Consider the following 21,089-nt stretch of genomic DNA (forward strand, 5'->3'; position numbering starts at 1 on the left):
TGGTCTGGACCAGACCTCCCTGGCCGCAATAGCAGCATAGGGGGCGATATACAGGCTGGGAACGCGAAGAATCACTCGCGTTCCCATGCCTGTCGGCCGGTGACTGCCAAACCGGAAGTGCTCGCCGGCGGGTCCTGGGACATCGGAGCGGAGCTGCGAGGGCACCGATCGGCTGCTGGGGGCTGAGGGAAGCCCCAGGTGAGTAATCTCATTTTTTACAGTTGACTTAAGGTTCACTTTAAGGGGGCATTCTGCCTATTTATGTGAAATGCTGTCTATTTATGTGCATCATGACTGCTGAATTTGTCTTGTTGGGGGCCTCATGGTTACTGACTTTGTCTTGTTGGGGGCCTCATGATTTGTTGGGGGCCTCAAGATTGCTGAATTTGTCTTGTTGGGTGCCTCATGATTGCTGAATTTGTCTTGTTGGGGGCCTCATGATTGCTGAATTTGCCTTGTTGGGGGCCTCATGATTGCTGAATTTGTCTTGTTGGGGGCCTCATGATTGCTGAGTTGGTCATGTTGGGGGCCTTATGATTGCTGAATTTGTCTTGATGGGGGGGGCCTCATGATTGCTGAATTTGTCTTGTTGGGGGGTCACATGATTGCTAACTGCGAGACTATGGAAAAAGCTGAATCATCATCATATGAGACAATAGCATTAAACCTACTTTTTCCGCTTTTTAAAACAGAGAATGAAACTGGGAGGTTCTAAAAAAAAGGAATACATTTTTCAGGAGTAGGATGGATGAAATTGTTTATCTTCACAGTTTATGTTCAACTTGGATTTTCCATAATGTTCATGTATGAGTTAAAACGTTTGTATTTAGTTTAAATTGCTGTTGGCACTTTGTGATAGTAAAGTGACTTTGCAGTTTGGACACTCGACCTCCAAAAGGTTCGCCACCACTGTCCTAATCTAATGTCTCATCATTGCTTAGTTCATGTAAACTTGTCCACACCCATTTTTCGGTGCACCGCACGACGTAGCCCCACACAACACCACCCCAAATCCTTTTTCCTCCCCCTGTTTTTGCCCCCCCCCCCCCGGAAAATTTTCTGCGGACGCCCATGACACACCTCTCACATTTTTAAAATATTTTATTATATATTTTCAACAACACTGAAGATATGACGCTTTAAGTACTTAACATTGTATCATTGTGCAGCTTGTATAACAGTATAAATTTGCTGTCCCATCAAAATAACTGCTGCTGTCAGCAAAAGTGAGTACACCCCTCCCTGGAGTCATGTTACTTGATAGTGTTAGTGTTGTCTTTGGTGTGAAAGCCTGCCAATTGCAGCGCTCAAATGACCCGATTCACCTTTTAGAGATCCAGGGGCGTACATGCAAAAAGGGCACCTGGAAATCTGGGCACCTAAAATATCGACCAGTAGAATATTGGTAAATTTACCAATATTGTGTTAAAAAGTGCAAATTCCGATGGTAAAGTATCAGTAAAGTATAGTAAAAACATAAATTATACCGATATTTTACTACAGCTAAACCTAGCCCTATTCTCACACAGAACCCTCCCGCTACCGATGTCTAACCCTAACCACCCCCTTTCGATGCCTAACATTAACCACATACCCACACGCCTAACCTTAACTGTCTCTCTCACTCGCCGCAAAAAAACGGAAAATATCAGACGTTGCAATAGACGCCTATATATATAATTTATAGAAGGAAATTTTGGTGGTGAATGTGCCTAATAAATAATGCCCACTGTTTGTAGCTGCAGTTTGCATAGAGGGCGGCCCCGGTGCCTGCTGCTTTTGGCGCCCAAATTTCCTTCTATAAACAATATTTGTATGTGTGCCTACGGCGGCACCCAAACTTTTGCGTCTCTCCGGGGCCCAAATTTCATGCCTCAGTCCAGAGACCTAAATGATATGTTCTCTGAGTCTCTACCTCACCTTACATTACCAAAAAGCCAATTCTGTCTTGCCGAAAGCCTCATTTCACCTTAATCCATATCTACGTCCAGGCTGACAACTATCACCCAGGCCTGGGCTGATTCCATATGTAAATTGTTCTAAAGATATTGGATGCTCATTACTCTCATCCTGGTGATCGATGCAGTGATTTCTGTTCATTAAAACTTCACTATAAACATTTTTTTGCAGACGTGTGTATGGAGTGAAAATATTATGAGCAGAGTTCTGACTGTATTCTGATAATGTAATAAACACATTACATGAGAACTGTGACAATACTTACCTGGCTATCTATGAATTTTAATATTTTATCTATACTAACATTTATATTTGGATTACCAGTCATTCAAACACACCAGTCAAGTCCCCAAGGGCGGTTCGCCCATGACGCCACTTGAACAACACCTTTTTTCGAGTCCACAGCCCCCTCCTCCACCACAGTCCCCCTTGCTAATCCTCAGATCAGCTGTGACCCAGCAGCAGACAGTGAAGAGACACGTGAGTGGTTCCCTTAGCGACATGTGTACATGAAGTTCTTACTTCCTGCATATGCGCCATTACTAGGGGAACCAATCTCATGTCTCTTCACTGTCTGACAGGTTGGCTACCTATACTAGGGGAACCTACCAGGCTAATCTGTACGGGAGCAACTATACCTGGCTACCTATACTGCGGTCAATTATAACTGTATTCCTATACTGGGGCAACTATAACTGGCTACCTATACTGAGAGAAACTCTACCTGGCTAACCTATACTGGGGACAACTATACCTGGCTAACATATGCTGGCGGCAACTATACCTGGCTACCTATACTGGGGGGCACCTATACCTGGCTAATCTATACAGGGGACAACTATACCTGGCTACTTATACTGAGGCAACTATACCTTGCTACCTATACTGAGGCAACTATACCTAGCTACCTACACGGGGGAAATCTATACCTGGCTACTTATACTGGGGTCACCTATGCCTGGCTTCCTATAAAGGGGGCGGTGTTGTGCGATCATTCCAAATCAGGAGGTCGCATCCTCACAAGTTTGCCCCAGGCAGCGAATAGTCTAGAATCGGCCCTGCAATTCCCTCATATCCAGTACATTCAGCTCAGGCTAAGCAGCTCCTGACAGTGCACAGCGCTACAGCTCATGGCAAAACAGCATTGTTTCTAGGAAAATGTCATCTAGAGATTTGTGAAATAATACATAGTGATGCATACTGAAGGCCTTCTTATATTACACAAATAACATCTGTTCCTTGTTTCAGGCAATGTTTGTGCTCTGTAAGGTGAGCTCTGAGATCCGTCTTCACCTTCCTGCCTGCAGGGCAAAAGCAGAGCAATTGGTAACTACGAAGAAATACATAAAAAACATACTTTGTGGCAGAGGTAGCCTTCATAAACGAAGAATTAGCTATTATTTTATTTAATTGTAGACAATGCTCATCCTAGCAGCCCTTTCCACACAGAAACAACATGCATGTCTGTATGTTAAAGCACTGTTTACCCTCGGAAACTCAAATCACGACCGCAATCGGCTAGCGATTTTGAATTGCTATTTTTCGGGATTTTGCCACAATTGCGTTTTGCGATTTTCATTCCAGTGAATCGCAACGCAAGCGCCTGAAAAATGCTGCTTGTAGCACATTTGTAATTGGCAGAAATCACAAATGCACCGCAATCACCATAGTGTGAGTAATTCCATAGAAGTACATGTGCTGCAGCGCTTTGCTGATCGCCATGTGGTGGAGGCCCCTATAGGTGTGGTGGAGGAGGACTTTAGAATCCCCTAAACCATCCAGAGACTTTGTTCTACTTAAGTATCTAAGCTTTTAATAAAATGATTATTTTAAAGTTACATGTTTGCTGTGTTATGTTTATTCCCTTTCAAGCAATACCAGTTTCCTGGGTATCCTGCTGATCCTCCCCCTCTAATGCTTGTAACCACAGACCCTGAACAAGCATGCGATCAGGTGTTTCTGACATTATTGTTAGGCAACTGGTATTGTTTAAAAGGAAATAATGCTACCATACTCTTTTTACTTCAGTTGATCTTTAAATGTCTGTTTACAACACAAAGTTGGTGCAAGGCTTGTACCACCACAAAATGAAAAAATAAAACTGCTAACAAGCTGCACAGTGTATAATAATATAATGTAGTGTATAATAATATAGCAATGTTTATTGAGCCTTCATAAATGCTTAATCATTCATTGTATAAAGTGGGAAAGCATCCTTTTAGGAATAAAAGACATGATGGAACTCATACAGGTGAGCAAACGGGTTCCATCATTTTTTCAGTTATTAATACCTGAAGGACGCTTTCCCACTTTGTATAATAAATGATATAGCTTTTATGAGGACTCAATAAACATTATAATTGTTATTATTATTGTATGTGGTGGAGCTTTTCTGTTTTGTGGTGATATATTATTTCTAGCTGAGTTGCACGTGTTTTGGGTGGTGCTATGTGGTTTGCAGTGGCGTAGCAATAGGGGTTGCAGAGGTAGCGACCGCATCGGGGCCCTTGGGCCAGAGGGGCCCTCCCTCAACCCCAGTATTAGCTCTTTATTGGTCCTATGCTGGTAATAATCACTTCTATAGATGCTTTGAATAGTAGTAATCAACAAACTGTTCTCCATCCCATTCTTGCACCTCTGTCACTGTGGTTGTCCTTGGCGGGTTTTGGTGCGCCGTATCAATTGTAATGTATAGACTTGTTGGGGGGCCCCAATGTAAATCTTGCAACGGGGCCCATAGCTCCTTAGCTACGCCACTGGTGGTTTTGTGACTAAAGTCAACCTGTATCCAAAAACCCTGTACAGTTAAACAAACCTGTGAAAACATTATTCAGGCTGCCTTCTTATTATTGCTTCATGTCTTAATTCAATGTAGGTATTTTTTGCTCCCACACTGCTTTTTTTTTTTCTTTTCTGTATGGAGTGAGACTTGAGTCATAAATTGTGCTTGCCACTCCCTGCCTCACTAAGCTGCTCCAATTGGCCAACTTTCTCCAGGGTTGGTTCTAGGTGAAATGGGGCCCTGGGGCAAAAACAAGGTGGCCCCCTACATGACACCATTCCCCCTCCAGTATTTTCTACTGGTGGCCTAGTGGTCCCCCCAGTATATAATTTGCGCGATTTTGTAAATCACTCAGTTCAGTGATATTTATTTTTTTTTCTTAGGATTTTTTTGATTTTACATTTTCACAGTATATACAGTTAGAACACATAAAATAAGACACTGAACACAGTGTTGAAAACATACCAAGATATATTCAGTATTAATTTGAAAAGGAATGAACAGTTATGATATGACGGTGCTATATACTTACTTAATCATGAGTCTCCCCCTTTTGTGTCTTGGTAACCATTATACATTTTATTCATCATGTTAATTTTATCACTGTCATTACCAATTCTATAATTTGTATTTTGTATCATTCTTTGTATTTTGTCACTAATTATGTATCTTGTATTTTGGTGTACACCATTGTCTGTATTATTATGTACCCCATGTTTGCTTCTTACTTTGTACAGCGCCACGGAATATGTTGGCGCTTTATATATCAATAATAATAATAATAATGTGTCTCCCTCTGGAGCAAAGGGCCTCAGCAAATGTACCGTATACCACCGGTTTCTGTCCTGGGAGAATATTTCTATCTCAGTCCATTATGTCTTCTTTATTTTTTCCTCTACACTTCTTCTCCAGGTTGTCTTTGGTCTTCCTCTTTTTCCGCTGCAGTGAGGATTCCATTTTAAGGCCTTTTCTCAATTGATTTGTCCTTGCGAAAAGTACATCCTGCTATAGCTATATACAGGGTGAATAAGTTGGACATGAATTAGAATAGAGTAATTATAACAATCAATCCCCTGGTCATCCATATATGCATATCAGAGAACCACAAGGTGAAGGCAACTCGTACTTTAACAGTATGAGAGTATCACACATATCTGCCCCCATGTGCGCTCAAACTTCCCTTTTCTCAACCCCACCTCAATGAGATATGAAAAGATGTAGAGACTCGAGGATTTTTAAAGCAATTTTACAGTTTTCCTATACTTTACACATTGACTTGTAATCGCCTCCAACATGCTGCAGGACCCATGTTTGCGTTTGGGGGAAAAAATCTAATTGCTCTGAAGTGATTTAGCCCATATAAACACATTAGGCAAGCACTTTTTGAAATGCAGGTGCTTTCGAAAGCATTCTTGGTATGAACCAGCCCTTAAACTCATGATACTTAGAGGCACATGCATCCCCAGTGTTATTTCCCTCACTGTGGATCTCCTGCTTTGTTCTGTCTCTATAAAAAGGAGAGGATCGCGGAAGAGCAGGTAAACTGCTATGGGAAACAGAAAAGCACAATTGCAGTAGGGTGAGGGTGAACTAATACTCTAGAATTCTGGGGAAGAGTTGAACAACTTCAGGGAACACCTGCACCTTCATTACCTTTTCACTCAAGATGACATAACAATTGTTTCAGGCAATGGAAATCTGAAGTGTGTGCAAAGCTATAGAACGCCAGTATTGCTGCAAAAAGGAGCAACGGGGTACATAGACAAAGAGCAAGAGACTTTACTGGCAGCAACCAAGAGATGACTAGAGTTGGGCCGAACGGTTCGCCTGCGAACGGTTCCATGCGAACTTCCGTGGTTAGCGTTCGCGTCCCGCAGGCGAACTTTTGCGGAAGTTCGGTTCGCCCCATAATGCACCATGAGGGTCAACTTTGACCCTCTACATCACAGTCAGCAGGCCCAGTGTAGCCAATTAGGCTACACTAGCCCCTGGAGCGCCACCCCCCTTATATAAGGCAGGCAGCGGCGGCCATTACGGTCACTCGTGTGCCACTGCCTGCCTGCATTAGTGAGAGTAGGGCAAGCTGCTGCACTGTCTCTCATAGGGAAAGATTAGTTAGGCTTAGCTTGTTCCTGACTGCATACCTGTTCTGTGAACCCACCACTGCATACCTGTTCTGTGAACCCACCACTGCATACCTGTTCTGTGAACCCACCACTGCATACCTGTTCTGTGAACCCACCACTGCATACCTGTACTGTGAACCCACCACTGCATACCTGTTCTGTGAACCCACCACTGCATACCTGTTCAGTGAACCCACCACTGCATACCTGTTCTGTGAACCCACCACTGCATACCTGTTCTGTGAACCCACCACTGCATACCTGTTCAGTGAACCTGCCACTGCATACCTGTACTGTTCAGTGAACCCGCCACTGCATACCTGTTCTGTTCAGTGAACCCGCCACTGTATACCTGTACTGTTCAGTGAACCCGCCACTGTATACCTGTTCTGTTCAGTGAACCCGCCACTGCATACCTGTTCTGTTCAGTGAACCCGCCACTGTATACCTGTTCTGTTCAGTGAACCCGCCACTGTATACCTGTTCTGTTCAGTGAACCCGCCACTGTATACCTGTTCTGTTCAGTGAACCCGCCACTGCATACCTGTTCTGTTCAGTGAACCCGCCACTGTATACTTGTTCTGTTCAGTGAACCCACCACTCTATACCTGTTCTGTTCAGTGAACCCGCCACTGCATACCTGTTCTGTTCAGTGAACCCGCCACTGCATACCTGTTCTGTTCAGTGAACAGTTTGGTGTGTCAGTGTGAAGCAGTACCTTAATTACACTACCTGATTGATGTATACACATGCAAGATGTTTTAAAGCACTTTAGGCCTGTCATTTAGCATTCAATATGATTTCTGCCCTTAAAACGCTGCTTTGCGTCAAATCCAGATTTTTCCCGGGGACTTTTGGCGTGTATCCCACTCCGCCATGCCCCCCTCCAGGTGTTAGACCCCTTGAAACATCTTTTCCATCACTTTTGTGGCCAGCATAAATTTTTTTTTTCAAAGTTCGCATCCCCATTGAAGTCTATTGCGGTTCGCGAACTTTAACGCGAACCGAACCTTCCGCGGAAGTTCGCGAACCTAAAATCGGAGGTTCGGCCCAACTCTAGAGATGACACAAGGAGCCCTGCAAGTACAAAAAAGTTCCCCAGGACCATCATGAACCAGCTGTGTCCAGAATCACTGGTAACACATCAGGAGCAGCATAATTAAAGAGAACCCGAGGTGGGTTTGAAGAATATTATCTGCATACAGAGGATGGATCTGCCTATACAGCCCAGCCTCTGTTGCTATCCCAAAACCCCCTAAGGTCCCCCTGCACTCTGCAATCCCTCATAAATCACAGCCACGCTGCTGACAAACAGCTTGTCAGAGCTGGCTGTGTTTATCTCTATAGTGTCAGTCTGCTGCTCTCCCCGCCTCCTGCAGAACTCCAGTCCCCGCCTGCATCCCTTCCCTCCCTGCTGATTGGAGGGAAGGGACAGGGTCAGGGACCGGAGCTATGCAGGAGGTGGGGGAGCAGCTGAGACTGACACTACAGATGTAAACACAGCCTCACAGCATGGCTGTGATTTATGAGGGATTGCAGAGTGCAGGGGGACCTTAGTGGGGTTTGGGATAGCAACAGAGGCTGGGCTGTATAGGCAGATCCAGCCTCTGTATGCAGATAACATTCTTTAAACACACCTCGAGTTCTCTTTAAGTGCATACTTCTTTAACTTCAGTAAGATAAATGGCAACCAGGAAACATATTATTCATGTAATATTATAATGAGCCAGAAGAGGGCATCGGCGCACACTTATATGTAAGCACACTGATGGACAGCTGGACTTTCATAGAGACAGAAATTCCTCTATTAGCACCAGTGTGAGTGGCAATTATTCTTTTTATTTAAGCTGCATTCAGTTTCTAAGATCAAAACACTCATTTCTGTCCCTTTTGATGATGAAAAGAAAAAAAAATCCACAATTTTCTCTGAAACGTATTTGCTTGCAGATAGACTAGATAAAATGCATACATTATTATTATTATTGATTTATAAAGCGCCAACATATTCTGTGGCACTGTACAAAGTAAGAAACAAACATGGGGTACATAATAATTCAGACAATGATGTACACCAAAATACAAGATACATAATTAGTGACAAAATACAAAGAATGATACAAAATACAAATTATAGAATTGGTAATGACAGTGATAAAATTTACATGATGAATAAAATGTATAATGGTTACCAAGACACAAAAGGGGAGAGATCCCTGCCCTTGCGAGCTTACAATCTAAACATTTGACAACATCATACATTTGATAAAGGCACCCATTTAAAGGGCGCAGGATATCGGTAGTAGAATATACCTAAAATTACCAATGTTTTTCTACTTAATTTCCTATATTAAAATCTGTAAAAATTGATATAGTAAAATATTGGTAATATTTACAGATACTTTACTATTACCTAACCTCTGACTAATCTCACACAGAACCCTCCATTAGTGGAGCCTAACCTTAACCCCCCGGTAAGTGGCTAAACTTAAAGCGGAACTGAAGATATTATTAAAACAAACATTTTCACTTACCTGGGGCTTCTGCAAGCCCCTTGTAGCCGTCCTGTCCCACAGCGCTCCTCAATGATCCTCCGTTTCCCACCGCCAGCTAGTTTCGTTCCTTGATTTGTAAGTCGAGGGGCCACTGCGCCTGCGCAGCCCTGCCAAGTGTATCCTTTTTCCGCGTTCCCATCTGCAATAGCACTATTGCGGACTGGAATGCGAAGGATACGCGTGGCCGCAGCCGTGCAAGCGCAGCGGCCTGTCATGAAACCGAGAGTAGCTGGCGGCAGGAGAACTAGGGAATCTTGCAGGACTTGCACGGGACAGGATGGCTGCAAGGATCTTGCAGAAGCCCCAGGTAAGTGAAACGGTTAGCTTTAATAATATCTTTAGTTCTGCTTTAACCCCCTCCTGGTGGGCAACTAACCTTAACCCCCCACCTTACCCTAACACCCATGGGCACCTAAACCTAACGTCATGGGCACCTAACCTTAACTCACAGACACCTAACCTTAACCCCCAGCACCCTGTTGAAAAAGAATACAAATAGCGTGCTTCCAGGTGGCCTTTTTTAACCGGACGCTTTCTGTTCCCTTTTCAACTGCTCTAAGGTGTGAATAGATACACTTGCGGTTTTTCCTCTCCACAGGGCCAAACTTGTCAGTAAGAGAAAGACTGGCAGTTTTTCAGACTAGTGGCAGACTGAAGGGCCTGACACTGTCAGCAGTGAATCTCTATGCAGCAGAGCCACAGCCAGAATGACTCTGAATGCTACCCCTAGTTCCGCTCCTATCTCCCTTCACTCAGTAGCTCAGGTTGGGGCTTTATCAGAGCCAACCACAAGGCAAGTTAGGCAAGTGCCTAGGGCCTGCAGAGAGCCTAGGGGCCTGATTGATTTTAGCACCTAGCAAATATTACCAAAAATGCCAGATAACCATCAAGGGTGGGTCCAAATTTTGTTCCTTGTGTAGGGCCCCATTTTACCTTAACGAGGAACTCCAGTGAAAATAACGTAATTAACAAAAGTGCTTAGTTTTTACAATAATTATGTATAAATGATTTAGTCAGTGTTTGCCCTGATTAACATTCTGACATTTATCACATGGTGACTTTTTTACTGCTGGTAGGTGATGTCAGTGGAAGGAGATACTGCTTGCTTTTTTGGCAGTTGGACTCAGCTGTAAATAGCTGTTATTTCTCACAATGCAATGAGGTTCACAGACAGGAAACTTGCAGAACCATGGTCCTGACATCACACTGTTGGAGGGGTTTCACCACAATATCAGCCATACAGAGCCCCCTGATGATCTGTTTATGAAAAGGAAAAGATTTCTCATGGGGAAGGGGGGTATCAGCTACTCTACTGATTGGAATGATGTTCAATTCTTGGTTCTGGTTTCTCTTTAATCTATCTCTGGGCTTTCTCATCTCTTGCCTGGACAGTTTGAGGCAGCAGTAAAGCAGCACACAATTCTGCATCCACCCTATGGATGGGAGTAGCTGGTGGGGGGGAAGTGGCCACAACCTTTGTGCATGAGTTGTGCAGCATCATACTGTACAGTATATGCAAACACTGCAGAAAGGACACGAATATGACGGGTCCCAGAAGAGATAACAGGGGCTAGTGAACAATGGTGGAGGATATTAAAGCACAGATGCAACTATTATTTAGTATTTCTATAGCACCGTCATCTTCCACAGCGATGTGCAGAGTATATTGTCTTATCATTTAACTGTCACTCAGGGGGGCTCACAATCTAATCCCTACCATAGTCGTATGTATAGACATATGTATGTATCGTGTAGTGTATGTATCGTAGTCTAGGGCCAATTTAGGAGGAAGCCAAACACCTAATATGTATGTTTTTGGGGTGTGTGAGGAAACCGGAGTGCTCAGAGGAAACCCATGCAGACACAGGGAGAACATACAAACTCATTGCAGATGTTGACTTGGCTAGAATACGAACCGGGAACCCAGAGTTGCAAGGTGAGACCGCTAACCACTACAACACCATCGTGCTGCCGTGTCCTTACTGTCCAGTGCAGCAGTATACAGTACAGTCACTAAAGTGCCCTAAGATATATATGCACATATTTAACAAAATGCCTGTTTCACATTTGCTCTTCAGCGTTTATAGTGTGTAAGCATGCCTAGCTGTTCAGTGTCTCCGGCTGGATTAAACAGCACAAATCCTACTGTTGAATAATACTTGCTGCTAATGATCACTTATGTAAAAGCGCTTTAAAAATTCCACCTACTGCTCTGGAATAATTTGTAAACTAACAGCTTTGTTAAAAACATGGCCCATTTTCCACACGAGTGTTGGGCTGACGCAGAAGAATAAGCTGCTTGCTCTGGCCTGCTGCTGTTTACAGCAGAATGTATGGTAAGTGCAGCAAGAGGGCAGGCCTGTGGGAGTGACAGGTGGGCGTTGATTGACTTGCTTACGCATGAGCTGAACCATGTCATACGAGAACAGTGTGTTCTGAGAAGCTGAAAAACACAAACACCATGTTCCAGGGCCTCAATCCTTCTACAAGGAGGAGAAAAGATGGACATGTTATGGAAAGACTTTCCTTTCCTACTCACGCCACTCGTCGTCTAATCAAGGGCATATAAATGAAACATCATGCACTGTCTAAATGTGTCGCACAAAACGTGAAGTCTGTGACACACTGACTATTCCTTTGTAGAGATAATAGTTGTTATAGGGCACTGATGTTTTACAGCAAATTTGAATTCAGTTATTGGACATGTGTTGTTCCTGTCCATCTCAAGATAAAAACATTTATTGAATACATAGTCCAATCTCAGGATTTATTTAACTACTTAAGTACCAGCGTTCTCTGCCCCCTTAAGGACCACAGACCGCTGGTACCATAAATGGCGGAACACCGCCAAATAACGTCGAATCGCCGTCACCACCGCACGTCAGGCACCTGGGCCACCCACTCTGTCGTCTCTATGACGGCAGAGTTCCTGTGAGCCGGCCAGGAGCCGCTTTCATTGGCTCCTGACCCTGCCTATCAATGTAAGCCAATGGGAGCGGCTTAAGGTGATAGATAGGGTCAGGAGCCAATGAAATCGGCTCCTGACCTGCTTACAGGGCTCTGCCGTTATAGAGATGGCAGAGCGAGTGAGCTGCGGCGGGGAAATAGCGGCAAGATAGTAAGGAGCGACGAAAGCGGCGAGAACGCGCCGTGTCGGTTGATTAAAATCTACGCCCTGGCAGCCAGGTAGCCACCAAAACAGGACGTAGATTTCAATCATTGCTGTCCTAAAGTAGTTAAATACAGAAAAAAAAGTATTTTTTTTTTCATTTAAAAGCAGGAAGTTTTGAATCAGGATGATACCATTTATTGGCTACCTTAGAGGTAAACAGAAAGTAAGCTTTTGACTAATAATAAGCCTTCTCCGGACTTGGTTCCTGTCTCTAATCTAATGACATTTATTTATGTTTGCAAAAGAATGTTTCTCCCCCGAATGTCCAGTATATATAAGCTGTGTGTTTTAATATACAGGAATCAAGTCTAAAGAAGGATTAAGGTGGTCATACATCAGGTGACTTGGCAGCCGATCGACCATCCAATTCGATTATTATAATCGAATTGGATGAAAATCGGCGCCTCCAAATGCATGCCCGACTGACAAATGGCCGGAGGCTGCTACAGGACGTTACCTGTCCTATAGCAGCCTCCGGCGGTGTCCGTAACCTCCGGGCGGCTCTCCATCAGACGCAATGCGCCAGTGGTGTGTACGGAGAGCCACCTGGAGGATTACGTACACCATGCGGAGGCTGCTTCAGGACAGGTAATGTATTAATGCACACACCTGGCACATTATACATTGGGGGCAGCATCGTGCTGAAATCGGATGGGAATCGGCCTGTAGTGTATGGGCAGAATCAACAAATAAACAAATTTATCGCTAACCACATTCGATTAGAGGCTTGTAGGGAGATAAAATATAGAGAAACCGAGAGCCCAATATAGTGTAGTATGTCAAAACATAAGTGAAGTAAGGCAAATCAGTGAGAAGAATATACTCACAAACGTGGGTTACCACACAGGCAACCACTGTATAAGCAGGTGAGGAGATTAGACCTGTCCTCACTCAGGATTAAGAAGTCGCTCTCTGTAGATGAGAAAAAGGGGTAGATCACCCCTCCACCAGGGGTGGACACGGTATAGCAGTAGGAGAACAGAGGCGCCAGCAGGATAAAAGTGGATAAAAACTTTAAAATTTGCTTGGAGGAAGTGGTGGACTTACCTCCATAAAGCAGACACGAAAGACTGTCTTTATAATAGTAATCACATTTATTATATGGTACCCCAAAAGTGCAACGCGTTTCGCAGGCCGAGCCCGCTTCATCAGGCAATAAAGTGGGGACAAAACAGAATTCCAGCAGTAGCAGGTGTAGCGCCTCAGTCAATTCGATTAGAGATACATTTGTCTCTTTGTCAAATCACTAGATGTATGGCTACTTTTAGTCAAAAGCTTACTTTTTATTTACCTCTAAGTTAGCCAATAAATGGTATCATCCCGACTGAAAACATTCTTGCTTTTTCTGATGGCTTACATGACTTCAAAAGTATTAGTGAGGAAGAGATCTCAGACATCCTCCGCCGCCTCCGCCAGACAACCTGCGACCTGGACCCTGGACCAACTAAACATATGCTGAAATGCCCTGACCTGCTTGGTTCAGCATTTCACAAAAAATAGTAAATTGCTCTCTGCAAACAGGGAGGTTTCCTACCTCTCTAAAAGAAGGAATCATCAAGCCCCTTCTTAAAAAACCTTCCATGGATCCAGATGCAATGAGCAGCTACAGACCTGTCTCCAACCTCCCCTTCTTAGGTAAAGTTATTGAAAAGGCTGTCTATCTGCAACTTGAAACCAGGCTGTCAGTAAACAACATCCTGGACCCTCTACAATCTGGCTTTAAGAAACACCACAGCTGTGAAACAGCCCTCATGCAAGTCTGCAACGATCTGTTCATGGCAAGGGACAGAGGGGAATGTTCCATCCTAATCCTGTTGGATCTCTCAGCGGCTTTTGACAGTTGACCATGAAATCCTGCTTAACAGACTGCAGGAGTACTGTGGCATCAGTGGATCAGTCTTCCAGTGGTTCAGATCATTCCTGACTGACAGAACACAGAGAGTATCCTTAGGACCTATAATGTCCAAACCTGCACCTCTACAATTCGGAGTGCCACAAGGATCAATCCTCTCCCCTCTGCTGTTTGCAATCTACATGTTGCCACTCGGTACACTTATCTAACGACAAGGCCTGAGGTACCACTGCTACGCCGATGACACACACAGCTATACCTGTCCTTCAAACCTGGTGGAACAGGCCCTACTCCAACTCTTGCTTAGCTGAGCTACAGGCATGGATGAATGATAACTGGTTGAAACTGAATGCTGACAAAACTGAGGTCCTCTTTGTCCAAAGCCAGTGCTCGCCATCAAAATAGCTCTATCCTAAAGCAACACCAATCAGGATTGGGAATTCAGACATAAACAGCTCCAACCTTGTGCGCAGCCTTTGCGTACTAATCGATGGGGATTTGAGTTTCAGAAACCAAATTTCATCTGTAGTTAAATCTTCCTACTTTCATCTGAAGAAAATTGCAAAGATTAAACATCTGGTTCCCCCAGAGGATCTTCCAACCCTAGTTCACACCTTCATTCATGCTGGCCTCCCCAAAAAGGACCTGCGTTGCCTGCAATTAGTGCAGAATGCTGCTGCCAGATTGCTAACAAACCAGCCTCGCCACTGTCACATTACACTGATCCTTCGCTCACTGCACTGGCTACCAGTAGAATGGAGAATATTCTTCAAGATTTGACTGCTGACATTCAAATCCTTGCACAATCTGGGCCCTGGATACTTGAAGGACTTGCTGAAGCTGCACCACACCTCTCACAACCTCAGATCAGCAAGTTCTATAAACTTGGTCACTCCCAGAGTGCACCTAAAAAAATCTGGAGATAGAGCCTTCTGTCATGCTGCCCCTACTCTTTGGAACTCCCTGACACACCCAGTAAAGACAGCACCATCCCTGGAGCTATTCAAATCCAGACTGAAAAGCCACCTGTTTAGCCTGGCATTTCCAGACTTATAAAATTCTTCCTCTGTACCACGATGGTCTGAGCCATGCTTATGCGATTTGAGTCCTATGGGAGAAAAGCGCTCTACAAATGTTATTTGTTGTTGTTGTTGTACAACACTCTACTGTTTTTCATTTACAAAGTATTTTGCAGTGTTCACATCCAATTTTTAATCAGGACCGTTTCTGGGCATTTTAGTACTCCTGGCAAAGCTGGTTTTGCACCCCCTTCTCCACACCCACACATGTATATAAAAAACAACCACATGCATGCAACCCCTGTGTATAACAGTTTGTATCTACCCTATAAGAAAAACATTATATTGTTTATTTAAGTCCAAATATTATCCTAGAAATGCAAAAGAGTTGCATCAATCAATTTAGACGATATAAAACAATTACTGTTCAATTAGCACTTTCATAATACCTTATATTTAATTATTATACTAATAAGACCTCTTGTGTTATGCTAATCAGCAGTGCCCATTTAGGTGTTAAGATTTCTATTCATCACTTTCTTAATGGAATCAGCAGTTGTGTCCTATAAAACACTGCACTAAGAATTGCTCTTTGGTACCTCCTCCTTTTGGTGTCACCCAAGGCGTCTGCCTGGTGTGCCTATGCCTAGAAACAGCCCTGCTCTGAATTGTTTGCTTTAATTCCTGACTCGGAGGGTCCACGATTTAAAGCGAGCCTTATGACCAAAATTTGCCTGATCAAAAAAACACTTTGCACTACTATATAGCAAACAAGAGTTCAATAGGGATTTGTTCTAAAGTTGATTAAAACCACCACATTTTTCGATCTGACCATTCACAGCACTAGGTGGTTTGCACTTCCCTTGCTGCACTAGAGCCCAGGTTCAGTTCCTGGGCAGGGCACTTGCTTCGTGAACTTTGCATGTTCTGTTCCCAAGTTTGTGTGTTTTTCAGGATCCTGCAACAATTATCATTGCTAATATTATAATTAATAATGTATTCATTTAATAAGAGCCAACATGTTACGCAGCACATTAAACAAGGGTGTACATTACAATTCTGAGAACACATGCAAAAGCATGAGACAGGAAAACTCAACAATTCTCAATTCACTAAGCAGTTTAGACTAGTCTACTGATGGTTTTTAGTCTACTGATGGTTTGGTCAGTTGCATCAAAGGGGAATTTACTATTAACAAATGTTTTAGAGCGGTTTTTAGACCTGGTCTAAACCATTTGGTAATTAGGTGGGTAAATGTAATGATCCGCTCAGCTGGCTGCACAGGCAGACAGCTGTTTGACCATTCCTCTAGTCTGTGGGCTGCAGGTCTCTGGAAGAGAGACCTGTCTTTCCTTTGCAAGTTTCTGATCTGCTCTGCTGCTGAGGAATTTGCATACATTGGTTATGCAAATCACCCAGCTAACTCCTTTGTAGGCTGGCAGTATAAAGAGCTATGTTTCCCAGAGTCCTTTGCTGGTCATCCCTTCAGGGTTTGTTGAAACACTCCTAGTGTGTCAGCCATGCTATTTCTTGTCAAAGTTATCTTAGAGTAATTCTTGGGACTGCACTAGGCAGTTTCCTTAGTGCAGTTAGATTGTTATCTGTGTTGTCTGTATTGCCTCTCTGTTGCGAATGTCCTGTCACCAACGGTGGTTGTCAGGAAATCGTTCTGACTGTCTGGGGTGCTAACCAGAGCAGCGGTCGCTACTGGTAGCCCATTCTGTTAATCTGTCTGTCTTGATTGGATCGCACTAGCCTCTAGCGGTAGCGGCTGTGGATCCTTCTGATCTTTGTTCTTGGAGTATAGCTGGAGCAGCGGTTGCTCCCTGCTATCTCATCTGTCTGTCGTGCTTGGATCGCACTAGCCCCTAGCGGTAGCGGCTGTGGATCCTTCTGATCTGCTTTCTTGTTCCTGTACCCGGATCGCACTCGCTCTGGCGGAAAGAGCAGTGGATCTTTCCTATCCTGTTTTCCGTCCGTTTGTCTGTCTTGTCTGATACGAACGCTTGCTGTAGGCTCGGTGAGGTAACCGTTAAGCAAGCGCTCACGTCCTCTGTTTCGTGTTTGTCTGTCGGTGGTTAGTTAGGCGTGCTTGTCTCTGTTGCGCTTAACGTGCGGAGATCGCGCTGTAAACGCATTCGCTGTTGCGAATGAGTGCGGTGTTCGCGTTTAGTTAGCGTTTGTTATTTTCGTTAATTTCTCATTGCCTTTGCTACTCTTGTGTTCTGTTCTGGTCAGTCTTGTGTCACTTCTGGCGATCGCCTCTCACGCGATCGCGTTCATACTTTGTTTCTGCGAATGTGTGTTCACCGTCGCTGGGTGGCGACTAGATTGGGGAACACACATTTAGCCTATCTCTGTGCTCTTCTCTTTAAGGGCTGTTCAGCCCCGCACTGTCTTAGATCTGTACAATTCCCATCTGGCATTTGTGGCCGTGCAGAGGCTGTGCTCGTCTGCAATCCACAGCACCATCTGCTGGTGGGAATTGCCCTCTGCTGGTGCATTGCACCTAGCCTGGGTTCACCCAATTATACGCTTGTGGAAGGTTTTCGCTGTGTCAGTGCGCATCTTGTGCGCTGACCGTGAAAACGATTCCGCAAACGTTACAGTAAAGCAGGGAAATGATCAAAAGATGCAATTCACAAACAAGTAGCTATGACTGACATCCTCCTCCTGTGATGAGCTTTCCTCTTGATGCAATTAAACTCCTGCATAGTTAATTCAAAAGGTTCCATCCTCACATCTAAATTACCTCACAGGAATACTTTACCAACAGAAATCAGCTGGTCTAATCTCTGTCAGCTTAGATATATAAGAAGTTCCACATACTGTCCACAATCAGGACATCTAGTACCACAGGGACAAATACTGTACATACAATTGATGTATAGTTGAAAACATCACCAATAGTAGTACATGTTCATTTGATAAAATACACAGCAACAGTAAACATTAGTGGGAGGACCCTGCACTTGTGAGCTTACAATCTAGAGGGTAGTGAGGTGGAGACAGGCGGGAAGTAGAGAAAGTGGTTAGGGGATGAGGCACAGAACCTCAAATTCTAGCTGTAACAAATAATAAGTTTGTCTGCAGAGGTGTGTCTCGATGTACATTTGAACATTTCCAGGTTTGGAGCATGGTTGACAGGTTGTGTCAGAGAGTTCCAAAGGAGATGACACTCGTGGGAAGTCCTGGATGCAAGGAGTGAGAGGAGATGACCAAACTGGGCAACAAGAGCTGTGGGAGCAGCAAAGGATCTGGATGGGATAGGATCTGGATATTAATGAAGAAATGTATAGAGAGGACAGTTAATGTAACAACTACAGCAAATGTAAGCAGACCCGAATCTCCGCAAATTTACCAGAATGTATTTAAACTATGGGCAAAAGCCTTACAAAAATCAGAAAAAGCAACACACTCTGCATATACAGTACCACTTAAGGACCGGGCTTTTTTGGAAGGATCTGTGCTGGGTGGGCTCTCTAGCCCACAGCACAGATCGTATTTGCAGTAGACTTCCCTCCTTTTTCCCCACTAGGGGGATGTCCTGCTGGGGGGTCTGATCGCCGCCGGCTACCTGCGTGTTGCGATGGGGGCTCCTCAAAGCCCCCCTCTGCAGCTATTTCAGGCCTCGCTTCCTTTCCCTCCCTCCCCTCCTTCCCCTGGGTGGCGCAGGACGGCGATCCGTCCTGCGCCGCCTCTGATAGGCTTCAGCCTATCAGATGCCAGCGATCTCCGGCCAATCAGAGGCCGGGGATCGCCGCTCTCCTTTACGGCGCTGCTGCGCTGCAGCGCCGTATGATGTAAACACCGGGGATTTCTTCCCCGCGTGTTTACAATTAGCCTGCGAGTAAGCCTGCGAGCCACGATCCGAGGCTCGCAGGCTGTTCACGGAGACACCCTCCGTGAACTGACATGGAAAGGCCACTCGTACGAGCGGCCGTTTTACATGTAATTCCACTTACGACCTGCCGCTGCCTATCGGCGTTAGGCGGTCGTTAAGTGAAAAACTACAGTGTATGCTGTAGTAGTGATTCACAACTGATTTATGAATAGCATTTTAAATTCTATTTGATTAATTTGTTTCTGAAATTTGACATCTTCAGTGCTCTCAGGTGCCGATCTGCGGAATATTTGTATAAATACTTAGTCTCCCAGAATGCTCTGGGAGGAGCATTCTGCATCACTAAACAGCCTACACTGTGACATCATTGGGAGGGTATCAGTGGAGTAGCTACGGAGCTATGGGGCCCGGTGCAAGTTTTACATTGGGGCCCCCCAAGCACTCAATACATGACAATTGATATGGTGCACCAAAACCAGTCAGGGTCCAGGGACAACCACATTGTCAGAGGTGCAAGAAGGGGATGGAAAACAGTGTGTTAAGGATTACTATTATTCAAATTATCTATAGAAGTGAATATTATTAGTACAGGACCAGTGGTGCTCATCACAAGCTTGTGATCACAAGACGTTTTTTGAGATCATGAGGTCGTAATCGATATTAGTGATCGACTCTTGATCACGAATGCCGATCGCAAATGCACTTGTGATTTCACTCGTTACCCGACTTGTGATCACGAGCTACTCGTGATCACTAGTCGGTATTTGTGATTAAAAACCCACTGACTTTAGCAGTTAATAGCAAAGCCCCCCTAGACCTTATAGTTTTTGAGAAAATTGATTTTAATCGATTTTAAAGTTTCACCCTCCTGCTCACATATATAACTTGTTTTCCTGTGAGTGACCAACATTAGCATATTTTTTACATAACATTTATTTGTGTTACTCAGGCAAATGAACGATTAGCAGTGCCTTGGCTGGGATGGAATACTAGGAAAACTCATAATGGTAGGCTGACAGCCAGTGTTCTCAGTCTCATGCAGTTCTTAGAAAGGCCCCAGAAAAAAAACACGCCTTAAAGTATGACCTTGTTTACTCATAGCTGCCAGTGCCCAGGAATGAAGCAACAGACAGCTGGGCAGGAATATACAGACTGAGAAAACCAGAAGAAATACCTACAACAAAATCGGACTAACCTCCTTTAGATAAAAAATAGCTTGTTTCTGAATGCATAATAAAGACAAAGCAGAAAGCATGCCCTCTCCTACATTCTTTAGTAAATCAGTGCTTATACGCCTATGTATCTAGATACAGACTGTGTTGGTGCCATATACCATCCATCAGAAATATATCTTGCAGGAAATGGGTAGGTACAGGTATGTGGCAAAAAAAAAAAAAAACTCTCTGAACATGCATTTAGTGTCCTGTATATCATTATTGTATTTTTGTAAAGAGTATCGATTTTCCTTCTTAAGACAGAAGCTAATTGCAGTTGTCTCAAGAGAAAGACTTTAGGGCAGAGGGTGAACCTAAGCATATCATTCCTTACAGGAAAAGCGTGCATCCATAACTATTTTCATTTATTCCAACATGTATACAATTATTTCATACTTGCCTGGCCTTTGCCAGCACAAGTTGTGTAATTGTAGGACTCTGGGGCAGGGGCGGACTGACAACTCATAGGGCCCCCGGGCAACAGAAGATTATGGGGGCCCGTGTTGCCCACCTTTCAATATGCACAAGGTAATTGAACAAATGATCTATCCAAACATATCTAAAAAACA

General features: G+C 44.1%; 1 long non-coding RNA gene across 1 annotated transcript in view; it reads left to right on the forward strand.

Moving 5' to 3' along the window:
* LOC137535904 (uncharacterized) overlaps positions 1-20,479 on the forward strand; it is a 37,859-nt gene extending 17,380 nt beyond the window's left edge. The window contains exons 2-3 of the long non-coding RNA XR_011024480.1: positions 3,208-3,285; positions 20,256-20,479. This is a non-coding gene — a long non-coding RNA (uncharacterized lncRNA). The remainder of the gene's footprint in view (positions 1-3,207; positions 3,286-20,255) is intronic.
* The last annotated feature ends 610 nt before the right edge of the window (positions 20,480-21,089 follow it).

The sequence above is a fragment of the Hyperolius riggenbachi genome, chromosome 10 (assembly GCF_040937935.1).
Source record: "Hyperolius riggenbachi isolate aHypRig1 chromosome 10, aHypRig1.pri, whole genome shotgun sequence".
NCBI lineage: Eukaryota > Metazoa > Chordata > Amphibia > Anura > Hyperoliidae > Hyperolius > Hyperolius riggenbachi.